Source organism: Ursus americanus, chromosome 10 (assembly GCF_024610735.1).
Source record: "Ursus americanus isolate L20-20 chromosome 10, mUrsAme1.1.p, whole genome shotgun sequence".
NCBI lineage: Eukaryota > Metazoa > Chordata > Mammalia > Carnivora > Ursidae > Ursus > Ursus americanus.
The window spans coordinates 53,318,074-53,330,136 of NC_142136.1; the positions used below are offsets into that span (position 1 = coordinate 53,318,074).

At 47.2% G+C, this 12,063-nt stretch overlaps 1 non-coding gene across 1 annotated transcript; it reads right to left on the reverse strand.

The window, feature by feature from the left end:
* Positions 1 to 1,774: 1,774 nt before the first annotated feature.
* Positions 1,775 to 1,846, reverse strand: TRNAE-UUC (transfer RNA glutamic acid (anticodon UUC)). Its single transcript has one exon. It is a non-coding gene; the product is annotated as a tRNA-Glu (tRNA).
* Between the last annotated feature and the right edge of the window lie 10,217 nt (positions 1,847 to 12,063).

A 12,063-nucleotide genomic window follows, 5' to 3' on the forward strand; every position in this document is an offset into this window, starting at 1 on the left:
GGGCCCAATTAAATAACTGCTAAGAACCTTTGCAGCTCAAATAGTCATTGAATATAAAGACTGATTATAAGAATGATTAATGAAAATTATGGCAAAATGTTTTGCAAAAATGCAAGGCTATAAGCATGCCAAATATGACTCAACCATTTCCCCACAAAGTTAAACTCCTTTATTTTATTAAGCACGTCTTTAGAAGTATCTACTATGCTCTGAGTCTCAAGTATCATAGGCACCTAAAGAAAGCTTTTGTCAAATCTGTGACCCCAAAATCTATTTCATGAAAATGAATTATTCATAGGCCGAGTACGTCTGACAGCCTTCATGAGAATAGAACTCACCTGCTAGATAAAAGCAAATTTTGAACCAAACAAACAAAAAAACACAACTCCTCACTGGCAGCCCTCTCCATCAGCAACACTCCCTCCCCTTACTCATTTCAACCCAGAAGCCCCCGGACTGACTGCATTATCCTTTGTTTCCCTAAACTCTAAATAAACCTGCATTAAATTCTTTATTAAATTCTCTGCTAAGAATTTGTCATCAGTTTCCTATTGGGCCCCTGGCTGGTAGAGGCATAATAATATTATCTAATAACAAAACAAGGATTAAATTGAAAAAGGTACGTAAAGCATTTAGCCTGGTTCATAGCAAGTGCTCAATAAATATTACGTAGTATAATTATGACTGGGCTCTTTATTTTCCTATCAGTTCTGTCCTACTTGAGTCCATAAATGCAGATTAACAGCAAGCCTAGGAATTTTGAATAAATGTATATTTTCGCCTAGTAATTTTCTCATGAAGGATGACATTTGGTTTTACGTCCCTTAGAGTCCCAAAGGACTTTTTATTAAAGGAGAGCAAATTTCAAAGTCACATGGACACCAAGTCTTTTTCACAGTCATTTCTCAGTATTGGTGGCAGTCTGGGAACAGCCGGGGAAGCTTCCAAAAATTCAACACCAGTGGGAAAGGAGTGTGGCTTCTGAACGCCTTGAGGATTTTCCTAATGGCAAATGTTCAGCGTGGTAAGCGAGATAAGATTATAGCAGAGGAAACACTTCTTTGGGTAGCTAACAGTTGGAAGCCGTCTTGTGCCACATCGATGCTAAGATTCCTAATTCTAGTTCAGCATATCATGAGTTCTAGAAGTTTTAAAAACAGAATGTGTCAAATAAATGTTAGGGCTGGAGAAGGAAGTGGTGTTTTTGCCGTTGCCTCGCTCCTCAATCCATAGTTAAAATAACCGAAGTTTCCCCCCCCCTCCCCCCCACACAACTGTTCAGGGAGCTCTTCCGACGGCTACCGCCACAGAGCGAACGCTGAGCTACTCTGCCCTTACTAACACGTCTTTTCTGGCAATCTTGCTGTCCTCAATAGAATGGCTTTAAGCAACTTAAAGCCTTATAATGTCCCCAAATGCGTCTTTATTTTTCTTTCAGAGAAGAGCACTTTTTGGTCGTCTGCTCCATATCCGCAGAACAGGGGGCAGCCACATCAGTAGTACTGGCTGGAATATGTGTTCTAGCACCAGACCCATCTTCTTCGCTCGGATTTAATCCCCTCTTTCAAAAGCTAACGTCCTCACTGTCGGAGATACTGCCTCTTCTCCTGCTTCCGCCAGCGGCGCGGGGTTTGGGGAGGGAGGCCCTCATTCCCTTCAGGCCCAAGCTTCCCTGCTGCTCTGAAATTGGGTTATAGGTTTTTCTAAAAACACCAGCCTTCTTCTGGTTGAGAAGGGCCTAAATTGGGTTTATTTTTTCCTAAAAGGTTTGGCGTTCCCACACCGGGAGTCGAACCCGGGCCGCCTGGGTGAAAACCAGGAATCCTAACCGCTAGACCATGTGGGAGACGACGAGCGTGCTTTCAAGCCTAGGTAAATTGAGTCGTTCGCAGCGGCTTCCGCCCGCCCCCCCGCCTCCCCGCCTCCCCGGGCCTCTGGCGTCAGACTTGCTTCTGCGCCTGCGGAGATCCTGAGGCGCCCTTAACCCCTTCCGGCCTCCGCTCCGCTCCTTGCCGAGGGTCGCGGTCTTTCCGCCCTCGCGTCCTTTGTGATCTCATCCAGTCTCCTGGTTCTAGACACCACGTCTACACCCGAGTAGACCCTCGACTGGATGAGTCATTGTTCTTAATTCCGCACAGGAAATCCCGCAGAGTGCAAAGGACTGGTGTTTGAGGGTTAGACTCGGGAACGAGAAAGCGGTGCCGAGTGGAGTCGTCACACCGCCACAGCGGAAGGCCAGACAGGAGCGGGCGTCCCAGCCGCGGGGCGGCCGCTCGGAGCCCGCCACGCCGGGTCTCCGCCCTACGGGGCCTCCGCGTCGGGACTCGCTGCGCGCCGGCGCCCCTGAGGCCGGGCTGTGGCCGCCGGCCGCCCCGCCTCGCTGCTCGCGGGGGGCCCGGCCCCCGTCCGGCCCCGGCAAGTTTCTTTTTCCTCTCCAGAAACAGAAACGGGGGCTGCCTGGAAGCCCGCAGCATTCCAGGTTCTGTTGATTCAACGGCAAACGGCAGGATTTGTGTCCCCCAAAGTAGGCGAGGGTGGTTTGTAAATGTAGCTTATAAACCTGGAGAAAGCCCCCTCCTGCAAGCAGTCTTGGTTGATGGAAATTCTTTGTGGTTTCCAAACTCGTCCTGGGGTTGAAGGAGCATTTCACTGGGACCCGTCTATGCGTTAGCGACCTACTGTTTGGATTAGCAAGTACAAAGAGTCAGTTATTCGGGATAGCCGGGGTGGGAGAGCTATGGTTCTGCTGTCCTCGTTGTGGCTTAGGCTACACAGAAGTTGTTTTGCTAGCGGCGGACACTTTGGAGCCCAGTGAAAAGTCCACTCCCCACCTGCCAAAGGAACGGTGCAGGTCCCGGCTCCCCCCGCCCCCCGAACTAACGGAGGCTCTCTAAGGCTTCAATTGTGACATTCAGCAGCGAGAGGGAGGAGCGACAAGAGACCCGAACTAGAAACTATTCGGCCTAGCGTTTATTAACAGAGATGAAGCTCCCTCACAGGGAGTGAACAGAACCCAACATCGCTGAAAGTTCACGAAGCTCCAGGGAAAAACTAGAACCTACTGACTGCAAACCTACTATGGGTATTAGACACATTCAAATATGTCTGCTCACTTAATCCTCGCATTATACCTATGAGATAGGTCTTATCCCAGTCTTTGGTCGTTCTTCCTGTACTATCTTTGCATCTTTGGACAGTTTCAGTGATTTGTTTTTTAATCAGTGAGACAGTGGTCTTCCTTTTGGAAGAAAAGTCTCCAAAACAAACCTCATCAATTACAGAATACCTTACATCCTGTGGTTCTCAATTAAGGACCATGATTTCTCATGTCCCTTTCTGTTCTGTTTTTCCCATTTGATGATAATCTTTTTAAAAAGTATCTTGCAAGTTGTTAAGATAAAAGTTCCCAGTGTAACCGATACATTGAGCAAGCGCCGTCTTTAGGATATAATCGAAATGCAATTTTATTTTTGTCTCTTACTGTCCCAAACTGAAATCTGTTCAGTTTTCCCCTTGCCACTGGGTGAAAGCTTGGGCAGTAATGGAGAGCCCTAGGGGCACTTCAAATAATAAAGCGCAGTGCAGGACAATATGCTTTTCAACAAGTCAATCTTCGTTTCTAGATAGTTCTGCCCCTCCATCCCAGCTTGAGCATGATTTCAGGCTAGGAAGGCTGGTGTGAGCTGGCTCGGGCTCCCGTCAGCTCACAGGATCCCACCGTGGGCTGCTTCGGTGCCATCACACTGGTAGCCTGTAGCCTGAGATGGCCATGCTGGGAGGGTTACACCACAGAAATAGGCAAATCCTCCAAGGCAGGGCTTTTTACCTCGGGAGCTGGTGTGCCGCTTAGAAAACAGTGGTGCACTGGTTAAATATTTATCCACACAACACCGGGCCAAGGTTTACTGTCAAGGGAACAGGGTGTGATTCACTTCTTACTTCACTTTCTTTGGCCTTCTTTTTGAGACTCCAAGGCCCTCCAAGGTTGGAGTGTAGGGAGGGCAAGAGAATGGGGAAGTGGAAGTTCCTACTGGACTGGTACTGTCAAAAGTTGGCTCGCTGCTTTCTGGGTCTGAATGTGTTCTCAAGCTGACCCTCTTTTTCAGTCATTCTCTGTGGCTTCACCGGAGGCGTCCATGCCGGGGGTCCTTAGACAGTGTCCCAACCAGGAGGCCAGCCGTGTTCTCCCAGCGTGGGTCTTTCACCAGTGGTACCAGGAGCACCAGTGGCCGAGTTTAACTGCCGATTCCCAACCCCACCATGAACTTCCACATGAGAACTTCTGGGAGCTGGGGCCTGGGAGACTGAATTTTAACAAGCACTGGCCCCTGCGATGATTCTGATGCCGGTGGAGTTTGAGAAACACTGAATGACATAACTATAAGTTCCCTAAAACTGTAAGTCTCTAAAAGACCATGATTCCTAAAGCACAGTGTCCATCACTTTCCTTTCCTCCTCAAAAACCTGAAAAACGAATGGCTTGTAGTTGCCTATTGAGTATGTGAAAGGTGAAATGAAATGGGGTCACTTATGCCAAGGGGTTTTAAAATGGAGCCAGGAGGCCATTGAGGAGACGGGCCTGATGCATGTCCTCACTAGTGGAACCACACGCTTTTGAACTGGGCCAAACTGCAAATAGTCGAATGACTGAGCCCCAGCACCCAAAACTTGCTACCATAAAGGAGTTCGCTTAGTGATAGACTTAGCAACCAATTATATTCAGAAAGACTAGCTTCCTGCCACCAGCACCAACCAAAAATTCTTTATAAACAGTACATACAAGCATTCCGTTTTTGCTTTAAAAATCCCCAACTTATGCTCCCTAGTGAGACACGATTTGGGTTGCTACCCAAGTCGGTGTACCCTGAATTGCAATTCTTTGATCCCAAATGAAACACTCTTGCTTAATTATTGCCTCCTGACAATTTTTGGATGAAAGGTAAAAATCTAAATTCCCTGGCCAAGGCTTCCACGCTTTCCATGATCCAGCCGCCCCATACCCTGCTTCATATTATCCTCCAGTGCCCCTCCTCAGAGACCACATTCCAAATCACCCTCTGTGCTCCAGCCCACTGGTCCCACGTGCTTTCCTGCCCTGATCCCTGCCTGTGTACCGCCCTCTCCACTCTTCCTTCCACATCTGACCCCAACTCCAAGGCCAGCTCACCCCCATGAAGCCGCCTTGGGTCCTCCTGGTCACAAGTCACTCCCGTTTCCTCTGAATCCCAAAGAGCAAGCCTTTAAAAAGTGGTAACGTAGGCTAAAATGCCTTGCCATCCTTATTACTTGAGTTATTTAATAGGAAAGTCCGTGAATAAAAATTGGCCTCCATAATCCCCCTGGGAACCCAGTCCTGCACTCAATCATTCTACCAAATAGTCGTTCCTTTTAACCAACTTAAATACTTCCCGCTGTACTTCTATGTGAAAGCTGCCCCCTTTTAACCACCAGCATGAACAAAATGTTCCTGGGAGGAGGAGGAAAAAAAACACACATTTTTGAAGTTTAGCCAGACCAGTAAGTGAGCTGCATTTCTTTAGTTCCGCGCACACACACAAGAAAAGCCTCCTTGTTGACACAAGCAACAGCCACTCCTGTTCCCATGCATCTAAGGCCGCCTCATTCGATACTGGGAAAAAGCCCCAAACACATTGTACTTGCTGGGCATCCATATTAGCCAAAGTGCTGGGTGCGATTCAGGCCCCTGCCTGCCAGGCATTTAGGAGTTAGGATGGTTTCTATTTCAGTGGGCCCAGGAGTCACCCTTTCTAAGGGCACTGAAAATAAGCACCAATTAAATTCCCTTCTCCCAGGGAGAGCTCTGGCCAGCACAGACCCAGCCCTCCGCACCAAGTTAACCTCAAAGCTCTTTTGGGTAACAGCACCTGCCCCTGCTGACCAGTTGGGGGAAGTTCATCCTCATGGCGGACGCTAGGTTCAGGTTCTAAAATTAGATCTGAGCTCAGGAGGCCACTGGGCTGACAGGGTTTCCTCGGGGCTAGTTTAGATTATGTAACTGTGCCCTTCACCTCTACCCCAAATCAAGCAACTCCTATTCAGCCTATGACTCGGGGAAAATACCCTCGAGCTCCTGAAAATGGGTTCGGCACTGTTCTGTGCACACACCCCGTGAAATCAGGAGGCTGGCCCAACTCCCTGCTTCCCTCTCTGTGGTGGTCTGCAAACTCCTGATGGCAGAGTCTGGTGCTTATTCTGTTGTATTCCCAGCTTCTAGCACAGTGCTTGGCACACACAACCATTTACTGAATGAATCAGTCTCCTAAAATATCTTTGTTTCTTTGGGGACCCTCGTATAAAGGTTACTTTTTTCCTTAAATCAACAAATTACAGGAAGAAACTATTCTTCAGTCAGGTAAAAATAATCTGCAGGGCATGGTATCTTTCCTGACATATCAGCAGCACTTAGTCAGTGTTGGAGTGGTTGCTTACTTGATTCAGTTATTCATTCGGGAATCAGTTAGTCAATGAGTCCCAGAGGAAGAGTCCTGCTTTTCACATAGCACGTTAAGTGGCAAGGCAACTAAGGGTCTCAGGGGGCCATAATTTCAATATCTGAGCAACTACAGCGTAGAACGAGAAACCACATCGCCGTCTGCTAATATCCTTCCCCACCTCGCAGATACTCTCTTTTTCCTAATACCTTCCTTTCATCTGCTGCTCACAGAAGACGGGGAGAGCTTTGGCAGACCGTCCTCATACTCACCTGTACGTGTGCTCCTACCAGGGACTAGCCCTGGGGCAGAGAGCGAGCTTTTCTCATTTTTCTGGAGAACCACACTCCAGAGTGGTAATGAGTCCAGGTACTCCCTGGCCTGGCATCTAGAAAACGTGCCCAGTATTGTAGTTTCCGGTTCTGCGTGGCAATTGCTCAAATATTGAAATTATGGCCCTCTGAGACCTTCATTAGTTTACTTTGCCACTTAAGTGCTAGGTGGAAATCAGGTTGGATGGGAGGTTAAAACTATTTCTGGTTCATCTCTGAACTTCCCATCAGCAGTTCTGAGTTGAGTGAGCTTTCTAAACTCATTTTCTTCTTTCCCTGTGAGATAATCTGTCTCAATTACCGTCAGTAGATCCACAGCCAGGAATTATGTCAAGTTCAATGTTCATCGTGGCTCCCAGTATATATCTGACAGTGCTTGATATAAAAATAATAGCTATCACATGTAGGATTCACTATGTGCCAGATCATTCTAAACACTTTAATATATTAACAATTTAATTCTCACAGCGACTCGCTGAGATAGGTACTAATATTACTTCCATTTTACAGATTAGAAAACTGAAACACGGGAAGGTTAAGTAACTTGCTAAAAGTTTTACAACTCATAAACAGTAGAAGAGGAATTCAAGAATTCCAGAATCTGAACTCTTTTTTTTTTTAAGATTTTATTTTTTTATTCATGAGAGAGAGAGAGAGAGAGAGAGGCAGAGGAAGAAGCAGGCTCCCCGTGGAGCAAGGAGCCCAGTGTGGAACTCAATCCTAGGACCCCAGGATCATGACCTGAGCAGAAGGCAGACACTTAACCAACTGAGCCACCCACACGCCCCAGAATCTGAACTCTTATTATCAGACTGACTCTCAATTATACATAGTGCATGGAATAGGGGGCTGCCATTGGCAATAATAATAATGGTGACAGTGGCTTCAGCAACAATGACAACACATCCTGAGGCCTGACGGCATCTTCGGGGAAGAGTAAAGATATTATGGGCTCTTCTTAAACCAATGGAAATAAACATTTCATGATCTAAGCTTCATAGATGCTGACATTGGCACAGAGACAACACCCCTGGTCCCTTCTCTCTCATCATCTTCCCATTTTCAGACACACTACCTTCACAATTATCCAAAAACAAATTCACAGTCCAGGATGAGAAATCTCATAACTTTTCCCCTAACCTCTATTCAGAATTATTGTTGATTAATTCGTTGATTCACGCAATCAACAACCCAGACACAAAGACTCATGAGGCATGAGACATTCTGCCCTTCCGAAGCCATGACCTACTTGACATCTGCACGTGGATGACTAAGGAGCACCTCAAACTGAACATGTTTGAAACTGAGCTCGTGAGCATCCGTCCCCCCATCCCCTCAACCTTCTACCATCTTCCCTGTTTCCGTTAATGGCAGTTGCTCCAGCCAAAAATCCTGGAATCACCCTTGATTACGTTCTCTCTTTCTCTCTTTTTCTCCATCCGATTCCTCGAGAAATCCTATTGGCTCTATCATGAAAATACATCCGGAATCTGATCACCACTCCCCATTCCCCTGGCCCAAATCCCCACCATCTCTCACCTAGAGCTCTGTAATAGTCTCCCTCCTGCTTCAGCCCACGGGCTCCCCAACCCTGCAGCCTACTGTCAACACTGCAGCCTGAGGGCTTCTGTTAAAGATTTATTTAAGAGAGAGACAGCACAATGGAGGTGGAGGGGATCTCCAGCACACTCTCCATTGAGCACAGAACCTGATGCAGGGCTCGATCTCACAACCCTGAGATCATGACCCTGAAAAATCAAGAGTCAGACGCTTAACTGACTGAGCCACCCAGGCAACCCTGAGTGCTTCTTTTAAAACAAATCAGATCATGTCACTTCTCTCTCTACAACCCTCCAGTGGCTTCCCATCTCACACAGAGTAGAAGTCGAAATCCCAACAATGACCTACAAGGCTCTACGTAGCAACCACCCCTTCCCGTTAATTAACGCCTCCCCTGGGCCAAGTGCATTTGGCTCCAGCGACTACTCACCTGTCATCTTCACATCCTCTAGATATGCTGCCACCTCAGGACCTTTGCACTTGTGTGGGGAGGAAAGGGATTTCCGTAGCAGGGGAACACCTTCATAACTTACTCCCTGACCCCCTCAAATCTGTTAGAAATTATCTTCTCAGATCTTCTCTGTCCACCCTATCACGAATTTCAGTAACTTGCCTTTTCCTGCTTTACATTTTCTCATGAGCACCTACTCACACTTGATATACTATGTATTTTATGTGTTTATTTATCTTGCTCATTGTCTGCCTTTCCTACCAGAGTGCAAACACTTCTGCTGTTTTGAGCACTGATAGATCCCCTGCCTTGAGTAAAACTTAGAATTTAGTGGGCATTCAGTAAAAACGTATTGAGCAAATGAACGAATGATGACAGTTACACAGAAGAGTGCACTGAACGGCACTCTGAGTGGTTCGGACAACAAGAAACACCAAGACAATTAAAAGGGAAAAGATCACTTCTTGTAAGGAAGGGCAATCACAGAAATGTCAGAAAGTACGTGGTACCTGAGCTGGGCTTTTAAAAACAAGGAACCTTTGGCCAGGTGCAGGTGGTGGGGAGAGTACAGTGGGGAAGAATGTAACAAGAGCAAAACCCTGGAAGCAAATACACGCAAGACATACTTGCGCGCAGGTGGTGCGCCTGGAACGGACGTTCCCCAGGAAGATAATGCCAAAAAGTTAAGCTGAGGCGGTTGAGGAAGCTTCGAATGCAAGCCAAGGAGCTAGGGCTTCCACATGGCGCCTTACTTCCCACTTGATTTGTCCACACCACAATCGTAGTTGGCTCGGCAACCACGGCGTGTCAAATACGTGATGTGACGATAGGGCGTAAGGAACGTGGCTGTCAGGATTTCTTCTCAGATAGCCATTATTTATTGCACTCTTCATGGAACCTGTGTTACCTATTAACTGACTGTCAGAAAAGCAGCGCCAGCCCAAACATCTAGGGGTTTTAGCAATGCACATATTAGAGTTATAAAAAGAAAACTCAAGAACAAACTGGAATTCTTCTTCCAGTCGATAGATTATGATTTTCCTGTACTACCATTAGGCATATATGGCTGAGACTCAGCAAATTAGAAAGCAGGCTCAGTAAGTATTGCCCCAAATCTCGAAGCAAATGTGATTTTCAGAGGAAGGCATTCAGTAGAACATATAATTAACTCCCACGCAGCAGATAGACAGTTCCCAACTATTAGCCATGTTGAACCCACAGTATCTTTCTTTGGAGCCACTCTTAGCATAGTAAAACTTTTATAAAGAGGACTGGGATGTGCTACTAAGTGCAGGGTAAGTCAACTACTGATTACTGGTCCAAGAGGAGTTGAATTTCCCCTTAGCAGTCCTTGAAAATTAAAAAGCTACTCAGACCACATCAGAACGGCACCGTCCTCCCATTCGGTTCCGTTAGAGCCCGTATTCTTGCCGCACTACGTAAGAGGAGACACTCAACAGCCTTCCCCAGTGACCCTCAAAACGCAGACTCCCATCGGCGTGGCTGTTAATCTATCTGTTTCTATTATTTCTCTGGGCAAAATGCCGCGCAAAGGACGAACGATCTGGTGAAAGTAGAAACCGAAGCGCCAAGCGGGAAGCTAAGCAGCACATGCGTCCGAACCAGCGGCAGCCGACCTCCTGCGGAAATAGAGGCAGACCGACCCGATGAGAAAAGCAAAGGCTCAGCCTCCGTCGCTTGCATTTTGACAGAGATTCAAAGGCAGGCAGAGGATGGGGAAAGTTGTACAGTGAAGCAGAGGGAAGGCTGCAGGGCTGCCCTCGTTGGTGGCTGCTGGCGCGGGGAAGCTGGAGTCAGGCTCCCTAGAAGCGGGTCCGTGTGACTGGGTGGGGCGGTGCCTATTTCGCTTTCTCTGATGGGTCCTTAGCTGGAAGTGGAGATGAAATAGGAAAGCTGTCAGTTATTAATCAAATCCTGGCCACTTGGGGCTGATGGTGACGGAGGTTAGTGTTTAGCTTCCTGGGTTGTTACTAGAGCTAGCAGTCGGACTTCCTCCGAGCCTGACCTGCGGCAGGCTGCCTGCCTGGGGGTCTTACTGCAGAGCGTGCGTGGTTTTCCCCGGCGGGCTGCTGCATGGTGTGGGTCAGCGATCGGTCTGTACACTAGGTCTCTGATTTCCAAGAGGCTTAGTAGCTCCAGCAGTTTCAAAGCACTTCTTCAAGCCAAGATACATAATCCGGCTGCTCCTCCTTCACTCCTTCCTTCTGCTTTGCAGACTGGACCCCCCCCCCCCCGCCCCACTCCGCCAAGGCCCAGAAGCATGGACTCTTCCCTCCGTTCTGCCAGAACCGTCCCTCCTACCTTGCATCAGCAAGAGCTCTCCTTTACGCCCAAAACCTCTTGGAAATCACCTGCTGACAGGTGGTTCCAGTTCCCTTTCTTGCTGAAGTGTTCACATGTCATTTACTTGTTCACCGGCACTCGTACCTATTACATGTTGTTAACATAGACAGCTGTGACTGTGTCCTTTTTTCCAAGACTGTCCATGGCCTGCGATAATGCCACACCCGGAGAGGTGTGTGGTAAACGAATGGCTCTGATGGTTGATGACCTTTGCCTTACGAAAGTGGGGAGCAATTCCAGTCCACCAGTCAGGGCAGTTTCTGGTAACCTGTTTAACTGCAGGGGGAGTCTTTCTCTCCTGAAGCCCTTGTTAAATTTAGAAACAGAGCAAAGGCATTTCAGAAGTGTGTACATCCTCTTTGTGTAGAGGAAAAAGTTTCCCAGCTCTGTTTGAGAAATAATCATTTTAGTGTGTGTGTGTGTGTGTGTGTGTCTTATCCAGCTACTGATTCAAGTCTCACTTTTGATAACTGTTAAACTAAAAGTCATAAGACAATTATAACGAAATAGGCCTCTCCACATTCATAATCTGAACAACAAAATAAACTGGGTAGGTATAATAAGGGCTGATAGCCAGCACCCTGTTACAACAATGCCCATTACCCAGATCCAGATGGCTGTCTGGAACCATCTGACCTCACCATTAGCCACCATGGAAGTCTGACGTGGCATGAGCTTTTGTCCCGTTTCTGGTACCAGACTCTAAATGAATTCCATTTAATTAAAAAAAACGGAGTTTGAAAAAAATGCCTATTATTAAACTTTCAGATACTGACATAAGTCAGTCACTGCCATTTTATTTTATTGTTTTATTTTATTTTATTTTATTTTAAAGATTTTATTTATTCGACAGAGATAGAGGCAGCCAGCGAGAGAGGGAACACAAGCAGGGGGAGTGGGAGAG